Below are 23,197 nucleotides of genomic sequence, written 5' to 3' on the forward strand. Positions count from 1 at the left end.
GAGTAGCACTAGATGAGTCAGTGAGCCCATTCCGTAGTCGCTGCTACGCTAAGCGAGCTGGAGACACGGCGATTCAGACAGCTAGCGGGTCGAGGCTAGCAGATGGGCATCCGGCGAAGTCGCAACGGAAGAGCCTGTTGAAACCACCTCGGACGGTTATGTCGGCAGACCAGTCGTGATGGATCGGCGGGGCTCCGTGTCGGCAGTAAAGGGTCCAGGCTAATTGGCAAAAGAGGTATTGTAGCCCAAGAATTGGCCGGTGGACCTCTTTGGCTTGCCTCGAGATGGGCCTAGCTCGAGGCTAGCTCCAGGCTAACTGGTGCCTGTTGTATTCGGCGCATGTACCTAATAAAATTTGATTTGATTTGATTTCCGTTGCAAAGTATTTGGAAAGTTTTTGCTTTGATAGAGGTATGAAGACAGTTATTTGACCAAATAGTTTCAGCAAAATCTGCAAAATAATCTGCTATAAAAGAAAAACAGAATGCAGTAGAGTTGAGCTTTCTCTCATTTACGTTGGTATTTTCTTATCTAAGGTGTCACAACAACATCTCACTATTACCATGTAAGATGCCGTTGGTCAATGGGGCCTGAAAATTTTACTTTGGAGATACATAAGGCAGGCGGCCTCCAGCCCTTCACAGCGTAGAGGCTCTGTTTAGCGGGTAATTGAGACATCAGAGCTCAGACCGGTCGTAAAACTTCAAGTAAATGTCAAGTGACAAAATCTGAACTCCAGGGGTGCATGAAGAGCGACAATCCTTTAAAAATGATTGTATATAGATGTGACAAATGTATCATCACAGTGTCAGTTGGTTCATCTATAATGCAGCAGTGTGAGAGGACATCCTGGACCCGTTCCAAGAGTTTATGGAAGACATATTTCATAACAGCCCCTGCAGGCAGTGCACTCTGATACCCTGTCTTGAATATGAGATTACAGTGGTGTAGTCAAAAGAGAGTATGTTAAAGATTACTGCAGTAGCTCACAGATGGATGTTTCCCATGTGTGAGGGCTAAATCAGTTAGCATGGATGATCCCATGAACACTGTATAGGCAGTCGATGTGGTTGACAGGGTTGTCAATCAATAAAGATCTAATTGATGACTGGGCATGGCCAGGATCTCATTGGTGCTTTTTGTGTGATTTATGGTTCCTCCAGTACATGCAGCACAACCACAGTATGTTATACTGTTACTGTTTTCCTGTTTTCCTTATCACTGTATTTTTTCAGGGCAGCAAAGGTGAAGATTGAATTATGGCAATGACGTTGTACTTTATGAAAAAGAGAGGAGAGCCTTGTGAAGAAAATGAACTTGAATGAATTGTATAAGACTTGTATAAAGCATTTAACGGAGCTACCTTTTCAATCTTTTTGATTTCAGAAATAACTACCATAATTGGTGGATATGATCGAGAATCTCTTTATTCCAATTGAAGTGTATTCTTCTACTACCCAAATGGCAAATTAGATTAGATGTGTAATATACCAATGAAACAAATCACTATTTTTGACAGTTTATGCAGTTTAACTGTTGGTAGGATATGAGAAACAAATGATAGAGAAGATATGAATAAAACATTGACATTTAGAAAAATATATAGATGGGCTGGATATGTTTTATGTAAATATGCTAAACAAATATAATTCTAGGATATACAGTTCATAAATGTGATCTTCCTACGCATAGAGTTCTGAGACAAAATGTGTTCGCAATGAAATGTCATTAATTTGACATCAAATAAAAGCACTCATGTTGAGGGAATGGCAATGGCAGTGCTAGGAAGGAGAGGCGCTAAGGAGCAAATATAGATGGGGAGAGGAACATTTTTTTTGTTTTTTGGATTCAATAGTGTTTACTACTAAGGTTTTTGGTTCTGTGTTATGAACACAATGCAGTCTCTCACTGTCTCTCCCTCCCTCACTAGATTAAGATATGATAAAACCTCACTGTTTAAGGAAAGTGGTTTGCATCAAAGAGTCTGCATTACATTTACATGCTTCGTCTTCTCAATTCATTGACAGGAAAGTGATTCCAAACTCCCACTGAAATATCATTAGCAAAACATTCTTGCAAATCATTCCTTGACTAATGCCAGAAACAGTTAGGTCTACACTATTTGTTTACCATGTTTCATCTACACATTGGTTACAGTGATGGGATCAGTGGGGGGTGGTGATCAAAAAATATGCAGAATGCTGTTTGACAAGCATTTTAAATTGCATGTGTCTAATCTTTATTTACACTTACTATCAATCTCATTCCTTGAATATATCATCTAACCAATGAAAGAGCTATTTGACATGGTGATATTGATGAAGTAAACTAATTCACGTAATCTGTACAACACTGATAACCCAACAACGGTATTATGGAAATGTATTGATTATATTCAAGTATATCAGAAAAAAATTCTGGTCTATATTGGGACAGCAGAAACAGAATATCACAAGATATCCTAGCTGTGCTGAAGGTGGCAGGAATTATTACCTTGTCTTGCATAAGCACGCTTTGTGAATCTAACATCAGTGAAACAAGTGTAGGTAGTTTCTCACCAAATGTTGACCAAAATCTAAACGGGTTATAAATAAGCTGGTTATAAATAAATTACCAGATTTCAGCATTTGAATACCAAAGGGATTTGGAGACACCATATCAATGTGCAATGTAATATAGGGTAACCTAAACCTACCTATGTTGCACTAACCTACACTCTAAGAAAAAAGGGCTCTAAAAAGGTTCTTCGGTTGCCTCCATAGGAGAACACTTTTTTGTTCCAGCTAGAAGGGTTATACCTGGAACCACAAGGGTTATTCTACCTGCAACCAAAAAGGTTTCTTCAAAGAGTGTATGTTTCCAAACCAATGTTCAGATGATATCAGAAAGACAAGGTCTGTTGGGTTCACAACCATTCCACAAAATGTGTTGTGTCTGGAACCAAATCACTGTATTTAATTGTTGAATGAAAAATACATGATTTATGGTCAGGTAAAGTGTGCAACGACGAGAAGTCATATATTATGTCACTTCTGGGTTTCAAGTGTATCTACCTACTTAGGCTGATTAAAAATGTAAAAAATATATACAATAAAATATAACAAGGCATTATTCCTGGGAAGTCATTTGCGGTGTTGCTATGACAATCACTCCCTGATAATCAGATAATCACTAATCTGAAGCTAGATAATCATTTTACTTACATGCTGTGCAACCAAGCACTGTATTGCTTAGCATGCATAATTATATAATTATTCATGTTCACTCTGAAACGTTATTTTCAGGTTAGTTAACATTAACCTTTCAGGCACAATAACCTGCAAATGTTTACTTTCATAATACATTGTACAATGCAGCGGCTGATCTGAGTTCTTGACTTCTCTTATTTCTGGCATTTTGATTGTGTAGTCTTTATACGTCAAACCATCCAATGTTGGATAACTGTTGCAGGAGAGTTGCGGGTGGATTGAAAACCGTTTTCTTGCTATTTTGTAGCAATGGTAAAATGTAAATACAATATTGCTTAGACTTTCTTCGGCATTGTCAACCATTTCGTATTATTCTGTATGCAAATCCCAGACTCGCCATTTAGTATGATATTTACGTTTCGTATGATATGTATTAATTTGTGGATGGCATTCATTCATTTTGTATGATATGTCCTGAATTACATTTTGAATGATATGTTACGAATTTGCAAAACATACAACGTGTTACGAATTTGCAAAACGTATGATATGTTACAAATTCCAATTTGTTGTGGCTAACGTTAGCTAGGTGGCTAACGCTAACTTTAGTTAGCTGGCTAATGTTAGCTAGGCTAAGGGTTAGTGTTACGGTTAAGGGTTAGATTAAAGGGTTAAGGTTAGGGTTAGGGGCAGGGTGAGGGTTAGGGGAAGGGTTAGCTAACATGCTAAGTAGTTGCAAAGTAGATAAAAAGTAGTAAGTTGTTGAAAAGTTGCTAATACACAACCTTTGGGTTGCTAGACCTGCTAGACAGTTGCGTTATATACCTACCCATCCACCCCAAACAACCAACCTCCTTTAGTCTTTGCCTTAAGTAACCTTCTGGCTTATGTAACCATACCAAACAACATATTATACAAATTTTACTGTTTCAAGTTTTGTCACATGTACAGTGAAATGCATTTCTTCCAAGCTCTAACCCCAACAATGCAGTAATTAATAACAATGTAATACTAAAAATAACAAGGTAGAACAAAAAAATATAAAAGTAAGAATAAGAAGAACACATTAAAGTAAGTAAGCATAATATATCATATGTCTAGTCTATGAGACCAGGCTGGCATTGTCATTTCTGAGATGATTCTGTATTTAACATAGTTGCATACTGGTTAACTAGACAACCAAATAACTAATGATGGTGTTAGTAATCATCATCATCATCATCATCCATCTTCATCATTCATTTAGTAAGCCTAGCTACATGATAGAAATGCTTCAAAAGGGACGTGTCAGCCCATGTGATGGATACGGGGCGAGCTGCTGAATGTTGATCAAGATGACAGAGGGAGGATCGGAGGAGAAGGAGACTCTGCTTGTCAGGGACCCAGCAGCCTCCCCAGGCAATCTCTGCAGTTCAAGAGATGGAATGAACGTAGCCCTGAAATCCATCATGTGCCACGTTCATATGCAGCATCGGTTGATAGAGAGGAGCCACTGTCCCAGTCCCCTGGGTTACACTACATGACTGATTTGGGATTTCAGTGCTCCTGGCACAATTTTCTTGGAGAATAATGACCTAATTACACTAATTTCCTGAAGCCCAATGACTTGCTTTTTTATCCCCCCGCCAAAAAAATAAAAAAAATAAAAATAGGGCTGATGAATGTCTGCGTTAAATTAATACTAAATTGAAATGAATGGAAATAACATAGAAGAACATTTTCATAATTGTCGCCGTAATCGCTCACATTAGATAGCGTTTAGTCTGCTTTATTTGTCGCGATGTTGAGAGAACAATGACACGTCTATTATTGTGTGGCTGAACCTAAATGTTGTTGCCTACATAAAATACTGAAAACATATCAATCACCTGTAATAGTGGTCGTGCCATTGGAGTTACAGTAGAACCTAAGGAAATACTAGAGCAGTTTGTACTGTTTGTTCTACCCAACTGTTTGTACCAGGGATCGACAAGATACAGCCCTTTCTTCTTGGATAATTGCTCAAAACAAACACTTGAGAACTGACTAAATCTGTGTAAGCTATCAACCTGAACAATCGGCCAGCAAGATCCCAGGGACCTGTGCTGGTATCAGGGGGCTGTGAAACTGTGCAAGACAAGGATTATTATAATAATTTAGCAGACACCTTTATCCATGACAACTTAGTCATGTGTTTTACAGATGGGTGTCCCCAGAGGGAATCAAACCCACAACCCATGGCGTTGCAAGCACCATGTTCTACTAGCTCATCCACACAGGACCTATTATGCTTATCAGAAGGAATATTTATAGTGTCTCTACCATATATTTTTTAAATGCTCTACCTAACTACCACGGGTATGATTTCCCACATTTCTCAGCTCCTCAAGACACAGTTATTTCCAGTTTCATCACTGACGCACTAACATGGGGGGGGCAGGTAGCCGAGCTGACAAGGTCAAAAAATCTGTCGTTCTGCCCCTGAGCAAGGCAGGTAACCCACTGTTCCCCGGAAGGCCGTTATTGTAAATAAGAATTTGTTCTTAACTGACTTGCGTAGTTAAATAAAGATTAAAAAAAGATGTTCGGCAGGGGAAAAATGTACTTATAAGTGAGATTGCATCATTACTTCATTAAACAAGAGTTCCTTGTATTCTGAGGCTCTGTATTTTGATACTCTTGCAATAACGCCTTTCAACTGCATCCTCAGGTGATGATACATAAGAGTGATTCCTCACGAACACCCCCCCCCCTCCCCAAAAAGCATGATTTGGGGGATTTTTACTAAATGAAATCCATAGAATTGTCCTTAGGAGGAAGGATTGTTGAAATATACTTGACATTTGTATCTAAAAGCATAATTTATCAAAGTTGGCATTTTGACCTTACCAGGCCTCCTTTAAGACTCCATAGTGTTTATCTGTACTGTAGATGCTACAAAGCAAACATTGGTGTTATATGCCGCTTTACCACTTGCTCTGTAAATGAGTAGTATTTTGATTTCAATCCCTATTTCTTTACATTAATTTATGAATATTGACAAATGTAAACATACATATTTGCTGTTTTGCTTTTGCTGTTTGTTTTGGTTGTGTTTCAGATTAGAAATTAATGGTTAAACTTGTATCGTTTTATTTTGAAGTCACTTTTAGTTTAATATGTAAGAATACCTTTATTTCTACATTAATATGGATTAATATGGATGCGACCATGATTACAGATAATGCTGAATGAATCGTGAATAATGATGAGTGAGAAAGTTACAGACGCACAAATATCATGCCCCCAAGACATGCTAACCTCTCACCATTACAATAACAGAGAAGGTTAGATTTCTTTGAGGGGATATGATATTTGTGCATCCAAAACAATAGCAAATGCATCCAACAAATTTTCAGAGTCACAAGCTTGACGTAGTCATTGCATGCTATGAATATGGGACCAAATACTTAACTTTTTACTACTTTAATACACATAGAAGTGAATTTGTCCCTATCATTTTGCTCCACTAAGATGGGAGGACAATAACGATAACGATGAAAATACCCTCATATTCAAGCTGGCAGTCTGCACTACAAGCTCATAGTCATTGTTTGATTGCCCCAGCCTGATGCAATGCCGCTCCCAGACAAATATCAAAGCTCCAGACAGTTCAAAACCATGCCATTAAGATGGCATTCAGGCTCCCTAAACAGAGAAATAATCAATACTCACATGAACAGGCAGGGTGATTGACCACAGAGGAGAGGATAGCTGTTCTGGGGCGGAAGTTTGTCATCAGGTTGGCTGAAAATCCATCGTTGAGACCGATGATTCAAGATTAACAACAAAACGCTCCCAGAGCTTTTTTTAAGCATCCCCCTCTCCTTGCTTTTTTTTCTGAGCTCAATATTTAAGAAGTTAACACATTATCATGCTATTATTGTGTTATTACCATTTCATAACTTAACTTTTTTATGAGGCCGCATTTATTGTAGCTGGGGATTTTAACAAAGCAAATTTGAGGAAAACGCTACCGAAGTTCTATCAACACATTGACTGTAGTACTCGCGCTGGTAAAACATTGGACCACTAATACTCAACTTTTCAAAATGCCTACTATGCCCTCCCTCCCCTGCCCTCCCTTCTGCAAATCAGATCATGACTCCATTTTGCTCCTCCCTTCCTATAAGTAGAAACTCAAACAGGAAGTACCCGTGCGAGGATGTTCCAGGTAGCCTCTGGGAATAACATCAACGAATACATGGATACGGTGACTGAGTTCATCAGGAAATGTATAGGAGATGTTATACCCACTGTGACAATTAAAACCTACCCAAACCAGAAACCGTGGATAGATGGCAGCATTCACGCAAAACTGAAAACGCGAACCACTGCATTTAACAGTGGCAAGGTGACTGGGAATATGGCCGAATACAAACAGTGTAGTTATTCCCTCCTTAAGGTAATCAAACAGGCAATACAGAGACAAAGTGGAGGCAGAATGTAACGGCTCAGACACGATACGTCTGTGGAAGAGTTTACAGACAATCACACACTAGAAGGGCAAAACCAGCCACGTCGCAGACACCGACGTCTTGCTTCTGGACAAGCTAAACACCTTCTTCGCCTGGATAACACAGTGCCACCGACGTGGCCCGCTACTTAGGACTGTGGGCTCTTCTTCTCCCCTGCCTATCCCAGTCTGCTGTCCCCACTTGCTTCAAGAAGTCAGCAGAGGGAGCATGTTCCTATCCACAGCGACGGGACAGCAGTGGTGAAGGTGGAAAGCTTCAAGTTCCTCGGCGTACACATCACTGACTATCTGAAATGGTCCACCCACACAGACAGTGTGGCCCATAAAACCCTCACAAACTTTTACAGGTGCACAATTGTGTCCCGATTCAGGAAACTAGGCTTATGTCGCAAGTCACGACATTTGAACATGAAACATATTTTTTTAGCAAAATGAATTTTTGGCCAGAAATGCCTTATTTAAATGACAAGCCTTGTTGGTTAAGCCACAGAAAAAGTTAGCAACCTTCCCACTAGCCATGATTGGCTGAGATAATGAGTGGGCTGGACATGCCAAGAGAGGAGTTCGGATTGGTTCGCCATAGAAGCTCGTCAGTCTGTGTTGGTAATCCTGTCAAACGCTGCTTTAAAAAAAATGTATTGTGTAGTGAAGCTGCATAAGTGATCCTCCACTTTCTGGAGGATCAAATTTTGAAATCAGTGGAATTACAGTATGATAGCTAAATAGATGGAGGAAACACCTGTCTCCGGATTACATCTTCAAACTCAGGGCAACCGTGGCATGGCATTCCTGATTCCTCCATGCACGATGATGTAAGATAGTCTAGCGTTAGCTAGCTAACGTTACATTTTCAGATATTATACGTTTTCTCATTTTGACAGAAAGTGGTTTCATTTCAAGCTAAAGTGGACTGTTAGCTAGCTAGCTAACGTTAGCTGGCTGGCTCCCTAGCTGACATTATTATTTGTTTCCCAGAACCGTGAGCTGTTCTAGTTAGAGCCTAATGTTAGCTAGGTAACATTGAACATGGTTGGTTAGCTCCCAGCACGATGGAATTGTTTAACTAGCTAACGTTACTGTCACGCCCTGATCTGTTTCACCTGTCTTTGTGATTGTCTCCAACCACCTCCAGGTGTCTCCTGTTTTCCCAATTAGTCCCCTGTGTATTTATCCCTGTGTTTCCTGTCTTTCTGTGCCAGTTCGTCTTGTTTTGCCAAGTCAGCCAGCATTTCTCCCAGCTCTTATTTTTCCCAGTCTGTTTTTTCCTAGCCCTCCTGGTTTTGACCCTTGCCTCTCCTGACGCCGAATCCGCCTGCCTGACCACTCTGCCTGTTCTGACCTTGAGCCTTCATATCCCCTTGTACTGTTTGGACTCGGACCTGTTCATTGAACCCCTGCCTGTCCTGACCTTGAGCCTGCCTATCCCCTGGTACTCTTTTGACTCTGACCTGGTTTATGAACTCTCACCTGCCCCCATCTTGCCTTTTGCCTACCCCCTTTGTTATAATAAACATCAGAGCTCAACCATCTGCCTGCTGTGTCTGCATTTTGGTCTCGCCTTATGCCCTTATAGTTACGTGACATGTGTACAACACCCATTGAATATGGCCGGTGTCAGTAAACGTCTGCAAAAAAAGCTTAATGAAGGCTGTTTTCATGTTATCCAGAGGTAAACAAATCATCGGCCAGAGCGTCAAGTGTGCACTTCGAGAGCGAAACGAGATGGGTGGGGCTAAAGCTTAGGGTGAGGATGGGAATGATGCTGAATGGGTGTAGACAAAGAAGAGCTTCACTAGATAGCAAAACATTCAAAGGCGATTTTCTCAAAATGTTGTTTACAGTTGATCAACTTTCAAAGCAGAATTACTTTTCCATTGTTCCTCAAATGCAGTGTATCATGTACAATTTTGTAGCTCTGAGTCTCTGCTTTTATATAATGTAAAAAACACAATTTCAAATTTTGCTACATAAGACCAAATCCAGGTGGTGAGTCACAATTGAGAGCATCCTGTCGGGCTGTATTACCACCTGGTACCACTGCCTGATACGACAACTGCACTGCCCGCAACCGCAGGGCTCTCCAGAGGGTGGTGCAATCTGCCCAATGCATCACCGGGGGAAAACTACCTTCCCTCCAGGACACCTACAGCACCTGAAGTCACAGGAAGGCCAAAAACATCATCAAGGAAATCAACCACCCGAGCCACGGTCTGTTCACTCCGTTATCATCCAGAAGGCGTGGTCAGTTCAGGTGCATCAAAGCTGAGACAGAGAGACTCAAAAACAGCTTCTATCTTAAAAACTTCTTCAGGATTGGTGGGTCCCCTGCAGGACGGTCCAGCTAACGTAGGCTAATGCGATTAGCATGAGGTTGTAAGTAACAAGAACATTTCCCAGGACATAGACATATCTGATATTGGCAGAAAGCTTAAGGCCATCAGACTGTTAAATAGCCATCACTAGCCGACTCCCACCAGGTTACAGTACCCTGCACCTTAGAGGCTGCTGCCCTACGTACAGTGGGGAGAACAAGTATTTGATACACTGCCGATTTTGCAGGTTTTCCTACTTACAAAGCATGTAGAGGTACAAAGCATGTCATTTTTTATCATAGGTACATTCCAACTGTGAGAGACGGAATCTAAAACAAAAATCCAGAAAATCACATTGTATGATTTTTAAGTAATTAATTTGAATTTTATTGCATGACATAAATATTTGATCACCTACCAACCAGTAAGAATTCCGGCTCTCACAGACCTGTTAGTTTTTCTTTAAGAAGCCCTCCTGTTCTCCACTCATTACCTGTATTAACTGCACATGTTTGAACTCGTTGCCTGTATAAAAGACACCTGTCCACACACTCAATCAAACAGACTCCAACCTCTCCACAATGGCCAAAACCAGAGAGCTGTGTAAGGACATCAGGGATAAAAGTGTAGACCTGCACAAGGCTGGGATGGGCTACAGGACAATAGGCAAGCAGCTTGATGAGAAGGCAACAACTGTTGGCGCAATTATTAGAAAATGGAAGAAGTTCAAGATGACGGTCAATCACCCTCGGTCTGGGGCTCCATGCAAGATCTCACCTCGTGGGGCATCAATGATCATGAGGAAGGTGAGGGATCAGCCCAGAACTACACGGCAGGACCTGGTCAATGACCTGAAGAGAGCTGGGACCACAGTCTCAAAGAAAACCATTAGTAACACACTACGCCGTCATGGATTAAAATCCTGCAGTGCACGCAAGGTCCCCCTGCTCAAGCCAGCGCATGTCCAGGCCCGTCTGAAGTTTGCTAATAACCATCTGGATGATCCAGAGGAGGAATGGGAGAAGGTCATGTGGTCTGATGAGACGAAAAGAGAGCTTTTTGGTCTAAACTCCAGTCGCCGTGTTTGGAGGAAGAAGGATGAGTGCAACCCCAAGAACACCATCCCAACCGTGAAGCGTGGAGGTGGAAACATCATTCTTTGGGGATGCTTTTCTGCAAAGGGGACAGGACGACTGCACCGTATTGAGGGGAGGATGGATGGGGCCATGTATCACGAGATCTTGGCCAACAACCTCCTTCCCTCAGTAAGAGCATTGAAGATGGGTCGTGGCTGGGTCTTCCAGCATGACAACGACCCGAAACACACAGCCAGGGCAACTAAGGAGTGGCTCCGTAAGAAGCATCTCAAGGTCCTGGAGTGGCCTAGCCAGTCTCCAGACCTGAACCCAATAGAAAATCTTTGGAGGGAGCTGAAAGTCCGTATTGCCCAGCGACAGCCCCGAAACCTGAAGGATCTGGAGAAGGTCTGTATGGAGGAGTGGGCCAAAATCCCTGCTGCAGTGTGTGCAAACCTGGTCAAGAACTACAGGAAACGTATGATCTCTGTAATTGCAAACAAAGGTTTCTGTACCAAATATTAAGTTCTGCTTTTCTGATGTATCAAATACTTATGTCATGCATTAAAATGCAAATGCGTACCCATTTGATACTGCCTATTTCTCAGCCCCCGAAACTAGAATATGCATATAATAGTCAGATTAGGATAGAAAACACTCCAAAACTGTAAAAATCTTAAGTTAAACAGAACTGATATTGCAGGCTAAAACCTGAGGAAAATCCAACCATATTGTTCGAAAATGTGCATATTTAGAGCTGCAAATCGTGGTTATACATTGTGAATACGTAGCAACATTCCCCCAGAATGTCCGGAGATATTTTGGACACTCACCTAATCTGACCAAAGAACTCATCATAAACTTTACATAAAAATACTTGTTGTATGGCAAATGAAAGATACACTGGTTCTTAATGCAACCGCTGTGTTAGATTTTTAAAAATAACTTTACCACAACATACAGCTTGGGTTATTGTGAGACAGCTCTCACCAACACGGCGGAGAATAGGCATCAACATATTACACAGAAATACGAAATAACATCATAAATGTTGTCTTACTTTTGCTGAGCTTCCATCAGAATGTTGTACAAGGAGTCCTATTTCCAGAATAAATCGTTGTTTGGATTTAGAATGTCCATTTCTTCTGTCGAATTCGCGCCACAATGCTAGCCAAGGTTGCTAACATTCCCATCCTGTCTTGGTGCAAAGAACGGAAAACTCCAAAAGTCCCAATAAACGTTGAATAAACTGATAAAACTCGGTTGAAAAAAACTACTTTATGATGTTATTATCATATGTATCAAATAAAATCAGAGCCGGAGATATTCGCCGTGTATACCGAACGCTTTTCAGAAGACAATGTCGAGCTCCCTCGCGCGCCGTCGAAAACAAAGAAATATCGGACCTGTCACTCCAAAAGCTCTTGTTCGGCCTCAGATCAAGCTAGACACCCCATTCCACCTTCCACTGCCTGTTGACATCTAGTGGAAGGCGTATGAAGTGCATACATATCGATAAATAAAAGCCAGTTGAATAGGCAGGCCCTGAAACAGAGCCTCGTTTTCAGATGTTTCACTTCCTGTATGGAAGTTTGCTGCCAAATTAGTTCTGTTTTACTCACAGATATAATTCAAACAGTTTTAGAAACTTCAGAGTGTTTTCTATCCAATAGTAATAATAATATGCATATTGTATGATCTAGAACAGAGTACGAGGCCGTTTAAATTGGGCACGATTTTTTCCAAAGTGAAAACAGCGCCCCCCTATTGACAAGAAGTTAAATTACAGGTTGTAATGCAACGAAATAGGAAAAACGCCAAGGGGGAAGAATACTTTTGCAAGGCACTGTAAAATATATTTTGATTTGTTTAAAACTTTTTGGGTTACTACATGATTCCATATGTGTTATTTTATAGTTTTGATGTCTTCACTATTATTCTACAAAGTAGAAATTAGTAAAAATGTAGAAAAACCCTTGAATGAGTAGGCGGTGTGACCTGTAGTATATCATAAAACAAAAACAATATAGTAAATACTACAGTAATGCCTGCAGAAACACTACAGTAATTACTATAGTGTAAACTATAGTTTTTTAACTATAGTAATACTACACTATTTATACTATAGTAAACTGTAAATACTTCAGTATACTCCAGTCATCTCCACAAAAACACTAAAGTGAATACTACAGTAAAGTCTGCAAAAAACACTACAGTGAATAATATAGTATATAAATATAGTAATACTACAGTATTTATACCATAGTATACTCTATGCTTTTTTCATATGGGTATTACCGCTATAGTATGACTCTGCAGGAGGTGACGTGCCTAGTGAATATTCAGCGTAATTACAGTACGTTAAATATTATACAGTTGGAACAAACACAGATCAAAGCTTGTAATTAGCCATCAGAGGAGGGCTGGCAGAGAGGGAGGAGAGGTTGGATTAACGGAGACAGGGAGGGGAGCTCCAATCATCGCAAACCCAGGCCTTCTTCTTCACCGTGTCTGTCAACCACTAGCTCTTTCAGAGACTGCCAGCCCAGCCAGTTGCTCAAAACTATTTAGACTGTATTTCTATAGAAACCTCAGAGTTGGGAGAGACAGATTAATCCAATGTGTTTTTGTTCTGCGAATCAGAGCAGTGCAAATATTACACAAGGAATATAATAACATGTTTACCTCCCTGTCTAGATAACACTATGGCACTATGATAGTGCTGCTATCCCAGCATGAGAAAAAAACACTCCTCAGGTCATTGATATGTTACAGATTTTGAGAAATAAAAAACTTGTAAAAAGAGACAGGCCTGGGCTCCCTGAAACTCTTGTAGTCAAGGTCGCGGCCCTCAATAGAGTCACATCATTGTTTAGGGAACAGGGGGTTGGCCAGAAATAGCATAGATTCCAAGCCCATTGTTATGAAAGGTGCCTCCATTTCCCCATGGGTCGCAGAGCGATAGAGATCTAAGGGCCAGGATTGCAATAAAGATCACAGATTGACTCGGAAGCACCCCTCAGGATTTAATTGAAGTCAAACCTGGTCACAAGATCTGAGATCTAAAAGATGACCTAAGTAACACTCCATTTTTCAATCTGACTTTTTTATCAACATGGCCCCTCCTCCCCTTTATTTAAAATAAACAATGTTCATGAAATGTGGCTGAATGTCATGTACCCTTGAATAACCCTTATCCTGGGTTTATTATCAGTTAGGTCTGTCACACCCTGATCTTTTTCACCTGTCTTTGTGCTCGTCTCCATCCCCCTCCAGGTGTCGCCCATCTTCCCCAATATCCCCAGTGTATTTATACCTGTCTTCTCTGATTGTCTGTTGCCAGTTCACCTTGTCTCGTCAAGCCTACCTGCGGTTTCCCGTACTCCTGTTTTTTCTCTAGTCCCTGTTTTCTAGTTTTCACAGTTTTGACCATTCTGCCTGCCCTGACCCCTGCCGTTCTGTACCTTGTGACGCTGCCCTGGATTACTGACCTCTGCCTGCCCTGAGCCTGCCTGCCGTTCTGTAACTTTCGGACTCTGCTCTGGATTACCGACCTCTGCATGCCCTTGACCTGTCAATTGCCTGCCCCCTGTTTTTGTAATATACTGTGTAATTGAATCACTGTGACCAGAAAATACTAATTATCAGCTGAGAAAGATGGTGCAGTTATTTATCCAGTCGACTGAGCCACCATTGTTCAACGTTTTTGCCGTCTCCACAATTGAAGTCGCAACATACCTGTCTCCATTCAGACTGCAGTCTGACTGCAGTACCAATACCAATATCATCACCCAATTATCAACATCAGCCTGACAGCCATTCAGACTGCCATCGCACTAATGTACAGTATTCTCTATTCAATGCCTAATCTTAATTACCTACCAAATGCATTGATTCTTCTCTCTCCTCTCTACCGTGGTTCAGATACATCCTAATGGTCGTGTGACATGCACGGGGCTGTCATTACTGTAGCACGCACAGGCCTGTCATTGTCGGACAAGGAGTGGGTGATTGATGCATTTCCCAGAGTGGAGGAATGTTTCGCTGAGTTGCCTCATGCACCAATAATGACACATGATGGAAACCCCTGTCAGGCCGTCATGATGGAGAATGAAGATGGATAGTGACGAGCTGATTCTTGTCAAGGTAGGAAGTTAAGGAATGCTTTGGTCGCGATAATCTCACACAATTAGGCGACAGTGGTGCTGGAGAGCTAGTTGAGAACAATGTCAAACTGCTAGTTACATGGTATCATGGGTTGGCATCATGGGCGGCAGGTACTGTAGCGTAGCGTTTAAGTGCAATGAGCCAGTAACCAAAAGGTTGCGGATTTGAATCCTAGAGCTGACTAAGTGAAAAATCTGTCGATGTGCCATTGAGCAAGGCACTTTTTCTTTACCAGTAATTCCACATATTTGTATTGTTTTTGCTAATTAGATTACCATGTGCATCTGAATGTCACTTTGGAAGACTATCCCTAAAATTGTAAAAGGATATCAATGCTAGCAAACTGCAAGCATACACTAAATGTTTTGTCATTGTTTCTTTCAATTGTGAATAATAAATGAAAATAGATCAATACAATCCAGAGATTATAAACATACAAGTATGGTTTGTTATTTTAAGAAGGAAAAGTTGCAAATGCTACATCATCCTTCACATAATGACAATATGAAGGCTCATACTGGATCTTTAATGAAATGTACAGTAGTACAGAGACAGCAGCCTAAAAACAGTGCCTTGGAGTATTTTTAGATGGATTGAAGATGGATTAACTATGCCTGTCAAATAAAACTGTCTTGTGTGTATGTGCAGATTAATAATGTTTCTCGTCATTAATGGATTACTCAGTCACTCACTGTGTGTTCCACATATGTCCTTGTCGTACACAGTCCTGGCATGTGCATCTGAAGTGATAATCATCCTTTAGAGAAATCTCTTCAACTGCAGGAGGGAACTGGCACAGCAGCAAAAGCAATAATGAAACAGTAGGATACCGTAGCTGCATGTTTTGGATGTGAACATGACGTACTAGCTTGGTTTTCAGTTGAATATCCTTCACTAAGAGAAATCATCCTCATTTCTTATCATCCAATGGTATTACAATTAAATTGCCTAGAGTACAGTAGCTGGCTGCCCTGCAGCGGATGTGTACTGTGGCTTGGCCTTGTCACTAGGAAGCCGGGCTAGTGCTTCTCCTCTCCTCTCTTCTCTCCTATAGATTACAGCACAGGCCCTTCACTTGAGCTGGGTGATTTTAATTTGTCAAAACTGTTTACCAGCATGGCTCCAAGGCTATTACCGGCATGTCATAAGGGAGCAGATGGGTAATGAAAAGCATACAAATGGCAGATGAAAAAATAATTGAAGGAACGGGCGAACGGTGGGGGTAAGGTGGCTCTTTTGTGTAAAAGGAGACCCATCCTGATTTATATTCCATATTTTCTTATGAATCAATTATTCCTGAATGCTAATAGAGGGACATTGTGAATTTCTCAATTTTGTAATGAAAAATTCAAGCATTTATTGGGTAAGGACTGGAGGAGACAATTCCAACAACTGTGCCAGCAATATAATGCACCACTCAGACCTACAGTGTGCTCAGTAATAAGAGGATGTCTGATGTTGTCGCTCTCTCATACGTGTTCTGAGTTCTAAATTAAAACAACATGCCAAAAATGTATTTTCAGTTTCTGTTCTGTTTGTGTATCACTTGGGTTTGACAACATATTGGCAGTCGTAGACAACACTCAGTTACTGCCAACTGAAGATACTTGATTACTAACGTTGAATTCTACAGTGGCTAAGTGCATGGTGGCTAGGAGTGAGTTAGCCTGATCCTACAGTGTACATCTACTAAGAGGTGTGAAACCAGACCGGCACAGCCCTATTGCTGTGTCTATGCAATCAATGATGGTCTCTATTCATAAACCACACATAACTGTACCTTTACTGCCCTTTACTGTAATTTGATAGGAATAATAGGCCAGTGTACTATCTCACTGACGGATGTATAACATTACACTCTATGTACAACCATCAAACTAAATATAGTTCAACATGTAGGACTACAAATGCCACCATCACGGCAGCTCAAAGTTAAGCGGGGGGGAAGAGCAGAAGATGAGACAAACACACACGACAAGGACACGTCTGGCCGGCTGTCGTCACTCTGGTCCCATGGGAACAAGCCCCCACACTGTCAACCTTCATTACTGTCACACTAGCCCATCATGGGGAATTAATTGCACACCTGTTAATGACAGGGCACTATAATGCCTATCCGGTGTAGGACACCCATCTGGGTTTAAGATGTCAACGTCACTCCCTTTGCAGTGCTAATCTACGTCTCCAAGTCACAAAACACATCGGGGTGCCACATTGTCTTACAATAGCCATAAAGTATTGCTATATGCTTTATACACACTTATATTACACAAGCCTACTGTAGGCCTAATAGAGCTATTTAACATCTTCTTAAGTGATAATGACTGTGAAGCCGGTGTTTGAAGGACATATTGGTGACAGGTGTTTTTAGGCACAAGACGAAGTTGGGTTATCAACATATTCAAATAATGATTGACATATTTTCATTAAGAATGCTATTTTGATTAATTTACTTATGTTATTTCATCCTTCCAAAATAAATAGTCCTGACGACACAAATCTAGGGTTGCTGCCCAAGCTTGCTGGTCGTTCGTACTATCGGCCTGTTGCCAGAGACGTGACCCAGTCATTGGGTTTTTGTTCTGTATCTATGGATGCGACTCAGTCGTTTGTTTTAAAAACCATTGCCATATTTGCTTGCTAGCTAGTCAACTACGGCTAATTTACAGTCACGTCAAACAGTTCAGCCAGAATAACAACAGTAGCTGCATTTGCATTTGTTTAACCTGTTTTCTAGTGAGATGTATTTGGATGCATCCATAACAATAAGCTAATGGGGCGTGAATTCGCCTGACGTAGAAAATGTGCTCTCTCCTCGGGACACTGTTGTTCAGAGGAGCTAGCCAACAACACCGCTAACACAATCACTTCAAACTGAAGCTGGAAAGACTGCAAACTAGCTGCACTTCGTTTCGTTTGACCTTTTTTCAATTTACATTTCTTTGTCTATATCCATAAAAAGAAGTCTGAGAAAAGCTGCCTGCCTGTATCTCGTCCTGACACCCGACACGTTCATTACTATGGGACAGCTGGAGATCGAATTTGAATATTGGAACAATATTGCAAATGTCGGAGAGATGTAAGATATGTGAGATATCTAGATGCTTTTTATAGCATTCAGGATTAGACCCATCCGTTGTATAACCATTGATATACCCTGTGAGGACAGAGAGGTCAGACCTTGGGGCTGTGTGAAAACAAAGTAGCTGAGGTAACTTGTGGAGGCTTCAGTGGGGGAATAGGACACTCACATGCCAGGGTTAATTATCCCTTAGAAATGGAGGGATCGCTTGATCCAGTGCTTTGGCAGTGAACCACAGGCTGGTAATCAGGTCACGTAGATTGATATAATAATCCCAGGGGCAGCGCATAAAAGGAAAGGCTAACTCTGCGTTGGCAGGGAGCAAGCCACGGATGGGAGTGTGGGGAGATCTATCCCTCTGAAGTGAGAATATTTTTTTCTGCAGCGTGCCTCATCTCCTGAATGCAATCAGAATTACAGACTTGCTAGCTGTGATTCTTCTTCTTTGACGTCTTCTCCCGTATAAACAGATAGATCGAGGTATGGAGCATTTCTTTCGCTCTCCAATCAATGGAGAGCCGGGACTTTGTGAGGCAGCGAGAAGAAAAGTGGCACCCAAAATGACAGAGGATTGTGAAGAGTTACACCATCCCATCTCATCTGGAGACGAGGTGTCAGGGCTTAAGATCTGACAGTGAAAAGAAGACGTGTGAAAACCGTCTGAGATCCTGCGGCATGAGTCATCCTCCTGGTACAGCTTCTGGTGCTTTCAGATGCTCAACAATAGGAGTTACTGATAGGAACAGCTGCATGGCGCTAACAATTTTTACTTTGCCAGGTAACAATCACACAAACAATATCAAACTCTGATAAACACAGAAGTGTTGTTTTCTGAAAGTAAAAACCTGTGAGATTCACAGTATGTGGAAGACAGTTGCAAAATCATAAATCAGTTTGATTGTTATCTAATGTAATAGAGCTGAACTGTAAGATGAAATGCATGCTCGACTGGAACTTTTGTGTAAATCGTTATTCAATACTTATGGGAGAATTCAAGTTACATACATGTCTCAAGTTAGCATTGAACCAAAATGTTACATTATATCCCTCAAAAGCAGATGGTTGAGGAAAATCCTGGCTAGATTTTTTTAAACGTTTGCACACCAGGAACCCTCGTTGTACTAGCATGTAGAAAGTCAAGACAACATTATCTCAAACATAGCTTGGGTTTTGATTTGCTTTTGGTATGCTATTCTGCCCCATACCAAAGAAAGAAATGCTAGGGCACAGAGGGTGAGTCCTACTCGTGGGTGACTGCCGGAGCTGTATTGTGGGAGCTGCGTGGGACACTCAGGCACAGCCACTCATCAACACAACGCTGTGCCTGACATTTGCAACTGCATGGCCATTACCAAAAAGGGCTTGACTCTCCCAGACTGACATTTAGGCCCTGAGTGAGATATATCAACATTACACAGACCAAACAGAACAGGGACTGATGCCTTCTCTGCCTTCAGGGAAATGTTAGGGAGAATAAAAAGTGAGAGGTTACGGGGTGGGAGAAAATACAAAGGGCTGAAACAACAGGTGTCGTTGGATCTCAATACTATAGAGAATAGCATGATGTATTCATTGAGACTGGGAAATCCAGTGGTTTATTCCTTCCCTTTCTGTGTCCTACATTTGTCCCTGCATATCCTAATCCTCATCATTTAAATCCAATTCTTCAAGAAGGCCATTGCTCAGCCGGGATATGTTAATTAAGACACAACTAGCACCTCTACAGGTTTAGACCACTCAAGTCTGCCCTGTTCTGCAGCAATCCTATAATCGTTTTTTCATCCCTTGAAAAATGTGATTCTTTTGAGGGCATGTGTTATCACTACCCTATTTCCATATCAAGGGGAAGACAGGGAGTTGGGAGGAGATAGAGATGCAAAAGACTGCGCCAGGAACAAGACATTCCAGTGGAAAAAAGAGAAAGGGTCTATCAGATGCATTTTTCACAGCGTGCTGTACAATGGAGTGACGTGTCTTTGGAGAGGAAGGCTTGACCTTTTCAGTATTCATCACCAGATTGCATCTCCAGTCCCTAATCCAATCAGGATGGAGGAATTTTCAGGTCAGTATAACCACCTAAAAGTAAAGGTTGGCAGGGAAGCATCCAGAGGTCACCTGCCTCCTGGAGCTGTAGGGAGGTGGAGGATGACTTAAAACCAGTCAAATAAAATGCGCTCTCTCACCTTGGTCTTGGTCTGGTTCAGTCAGCCAGACTGCTACTCACAGAATATCTGACATTTCTTCACAGAGATGTTCCGGTTTAAAGAAGGCCTGGCCCCTTAACTCAATTCATATTGTATTGACAAGACACTGCTGCGAACAGACTCATGATGCGACTAGTGCTGCGAAATACATGGGAAGTTATTAAACCCGAGCTGAATATATTGAAAAGTATGTTTCAAGACATGAATGTCAATAGCTAATGTGATGATACCATTCTCAAATAATAAATAGATCAATTTGAAAACTTATTAAATCAAAAACAGATTATTTAATCAGGTGAAAATACGAATAACTCCAACTCAGACTTCATTCAGTTTCTCATCCCTGTGGGGCTAACCTACTGATGCTATTTATCAAAAGCAACCCACTTCTCAGAATCGATGCGTAGTGAGCCCAGTCAATGGCTCCCTGCCTGAGGAACATGTGGATAGAGGGGTGGGAGGGAATGGGGGGAAGGGGGGAGGGCAAAGGGGTGAAAGATAGAAGGGGTCTGATGTGGTCTCCCTGCAGCCCAAAGGCAAGATAGATCTCCCTGTGACATTGAGGAGGGGTCGGTGAGAGGAGGCAGCCTGGTATCAGCATATAAGCATCAATCTAGAAGACCCGGCCGTGATCTGCCTAATGATGCCAATCTACCAGACGAAGTCAACGAATTGTATGCACACTTTAACAATAACAACACCATAAAGTGTGTGAGGGCCAACCACCGAACAGGAGGACTTGGTGATCACGCTCTCTGAGGCCGACATGTGTAAGGTCTTTAATCAGGTCAACACTCGCAAGACTGTGGGGCCTGATGGTATTCCAGGGCGTGTTCTCAGAGCATGCACAGATCAGCTAGCTGGCAGGCATATTCACAGTCATTTTCAATCTCTCCTTTTCCCAGTCTTTAATCCCCACATGTTTTAAGATGAATACCATCATTCCTGTTCCCAAGCACTCTAAGGCTTCATGCCATAATGACTACCACCCTGTAGCACTCACATCTGTAATCATGAAGTGCTTTTTTAAGGCTGGTTATGGCACACATCAACTCCATCATGCCAGACACCCTAGACCCACTGCAATTTGCATACCGCCCCAACAGATCCATAGACGACGCAATCTCAATTGCAATCCAGACTGCCCTCATCCACCTAGATAAGAGGAATACTTATGTGACAATGATGTTCATTGAGTACAGCTCAGCGTTCAACACCATTGTCTCCTCCAAGCTTGTCACCAAGTTTAGGACCCTGGGACTGAGCCACTCCCTCTGCAACTAGATCCTGGACTTCCTGACAGGCCGAACCCAGGTAGTGAGAGTAGGCAACATCACCTCCGCCACGCTGACCCACAACACGGCCCCACAGGGGTGTGTGCTTAGTCCCCTCCTGTACTCCATGTTCACCCACTACTGCATGGCCATGCATGACTCCAACACCGTCATCAAGTTAGCTGACAACACGACATTGGCAGGCCTGATCACCGGCGACGATGAGACAGCCTACAGGGAGGAGATCTTCAAATTCTTCTTACTTTCTCGTGTTCTTCTTATTTCTCAATTAGATTTCCCGTGTGTTATTGTTCTACCTTATGTAAAAAATGTTGTACTACATTAATATTGATCACTGCATTGTTGGCTTTAGAGCTTGCAAGAAAGGCATTTTACTGTACTTGGGCACGTGACATTAAAACTTGAAACTTGATATATGCATCAAGGAACATGATGCTTATGTAAATATTTTGCATTCAATGGGGGAAGATTAGCCTCACAGTATTGAGGCCTCTTGGATATTATACCTTAGTGAATACATTGCATTCAGCACGGCCATGACGCCTATGTGAATACATTGCTTTTAATGGGGGAGATTAGCCGTCAATGTAAATAGGAATTTGTTCTTAACTGACTTGCCTAATTAAATAAAGGTTACATTTAAAAACAATTTTAAAAAACACTGTGGATGCCTAGAGAAGGGCACACCGGAAATGACACCTAAATTAATGCATTGCAGTTTTAAGGGTTGACCCTGGATGTGGACATGAAAACCACCTCAAACTTGTGTCTTAAACAGACCATTTAAAAAATGCTAGATATTTCCTCATTGAGTATGATGTCATACTCCTGAGGAGGATGATCTGGCCAATCATCGGTTTAGAGTAGGATGAGCTGGAAAATCAGCAGCCTACTCGAATTAATATTTTTATGACATTGTCACGTTCGTCGTTTGGTTGAAGAGAGGAGGACCAAGGCGCAGCGTGATAAGAATACATTCTTCTATTTATTTAACGAAACGAAGAACACTTAAACAAACAATGCAAAACAACAAACGAACGTGAAGCTATATATTAAACAAGTGCAGACACAGGCAACTTACATATAGACAATAACCCACGAAATACCCAACGGAATATGGCTGCCTAAATATGGTTCCCAATCAGAGACAACGATAAACAGCTGCCTCTAATTGAGAACCAATCTAGGCAACCATAGACATACAAACACCTAGACTAGACAAAACACATACATCCCCCATGTCACACCCTGACCTAACCAAAATAATAAAGATAACAAAGATAACTAAGGTCAGGGCGTGACAGTACCCCCCCCCCCCCCCCCCCAAAGGTGCGGACTCCGGCCGCAAAACCTGACACAGAAGGGGAGGGTCCGGGTG

Source organism: Salvelinus namaycush, chromosome 20, assembly GCF_016432855.1.
Source record: "Salvelinus namaycush isolate Seneca chromosome 20, SaNama_1.0, whole genome shotgun sequence".
In the NCBI taxonomy this organism is placed as follows: domain Eukaryota; kingdom Metazoa; phylum Chordata; class Actinopteri; order Salmoniformes; family Salmonidae; genus Salvelinus; species Salvelinus namaycush.